Source organism: Temnothorax curvispinosus, unplaced genomic scaffold (genome assembly GCF_003070985.1).
Source record: "Temnothorax curvispinosus isolate PA1 unplaced genomic scaffold, ASM307098v1 QBEX01011458.1, whole genome shotgun sequence".
Classification (NCBI taxonomy): Eukaryota; Metazoa; Arthropoda; class Insecta; order Hymenoptera; family Formicidae; genus Temnothorax; species Temnothorax curvispinosus.
The window spans coordinates 3,540-5,259 of NW_020221238.1; the positions used below are offsets into that span (position 1 = coordinate 3,540).

General features: G+C 44.2%; 1 pseudogene; it reads right to left on the reverse strand.

The window, feature by feature from the left end:
- Positions 1–660: 660 nt before the first annotated feature.
- LOC112461498 lies at positions 661–1,547 on the reverse strand (annotated as a pseudogene).
- Between the last annotated feature and the right edge of the window lie 173 nt (positions 1,548–1,720).

Sequence of the window (1,720 nt, forward strand, 5' to 3'; positions counted from 1 at the left end):
CTTTACCGTTTTTCATTTCTCTGATAATATCCACCATTTCCTTCATGCTTGGGGCTGGCACTTCCATTTCATCCTCTGGTAGAAGTATTCCGTTGTCCTCCTCCTCCGAAGCTGCGTATATGTTAAGCGTTGATTGGAAATGTTCTTTCCATCGCTCTAGTATTTTTTTTCCTCCATTAGAGTGTTTCCATTTATATCCAGACACAAATTTAGTCTGGGCTGAAAAGAGGCGCTGTGCGTTTTTAGTTCCCTATAAAACTTCTTTGCCATATTCTGCGTGTGGGCTGTTTCGATTTCCACGATTCTCGCCTTCAGGAACTCTCTTTTCTTTCTCCTGATTTCCTTTTTCGCCGTTGCTCTCAGTTCTTTATACCGCTGCAGATTACTCCGCGTATTCCTATCTAATAACTTGTTTCATGCCTCAGTTTTTCGCAGGTTGAGCTCTCTGCATTCGTCATCATACCATTCATTATCTCCTCTGTCATTTCTCTTTTTAATGAACTCAGTTGCTGCATCCTTAACCGCTGCATGTATTCCCCTCCACTGAACATCCGGTGATTCTCGCTCTTCATTGACCTGATATCCATGCTGCAGTTTCTCGGATATGGCTGTCTGAAAGCTGGTCCTGATTTCCTCAGACCGAGAGAACCTTTCAATGTCCTATTTCGCTCGCCTAAAGTTGTTTCTTCCACCTAGCGCCGATAACCTCTGCCTCATTTTTAATTTAACTAGAAAGTGATCCGAATCACAGTTGGCTCCGCGACAGCTGCTTCTGACGTCCGTGTCTGATACTGTCTGATACTGAAGTTGCGTGTCTTCTATGCACAAGAGCATGGTCAATTTGGTTGGCTCCTCTTTCTCCTGGTATTTTCCAAGTTTGTTTGTAGATATCTTAATGTTAAAAAGAGACACTACTGATCTACATATTCTGGCAGGCGGAAAAATCACAGACCCTCGCTTCATTTCCACTGGTGAGATTGTGGAGCGAGTGTCTGCCCGCCACCCCGTTAATAGTGAGTTCTTTTCCGATCTTGGCGTTGTAATCTCCCAAGATCAGTATTATGTCGTGTCTACTGATTCTACTGCATACTCCGGTTAGATCGTCGTAAAATTTATCCTTGTCCTCCTCTTCACTGTCCTCGGTGGGTGCGTAAACTGATATTATAGTTATGTTCTGAAATCTGCCCCCCAGTCTCAGTCTACAGATCCTATCGTTAATCGGCTCAAACAGCAGGATGCTTTTTCTTAATTTCTTCTCGACATAAAATCCTGTGCCTCTGAGCCCTGATTTTTCTTCTCCGCTGTAGTATAGAGTATGCTCTTTTTCTTAGTTTTCCTTGCCCCTTCCACCTGATCTCTTGTAGTGCAACTAACAATAAGCTCAATCCATATCTCGCTATTTCCGCGGCTACTTCAGCCATTTTTCCGGGTTGTAACAAGGTCCGAACGTTCCAGAAGCCAATATGTAAATCATTATCCTTTAGACGTCGCCTGGGTCGTAGCCGATTTAATCCATATCCGTTCCGAGGCAAATTTTGCGTGTTCATAACAGTTATATTTTTCCAGCGTTAGGTTGTTAACCTCACGGCCAACCTCTAAAGGGAGGACCTCTCACCCGCTTAATTTGTTCCCTTCATCTCCACTGGGGTTACTACCCGATCTCGATTTCAGGAAGTACAGCACCGCCGCTCGAAGGCTAAGCGTAGGAGATTGAGAGCGA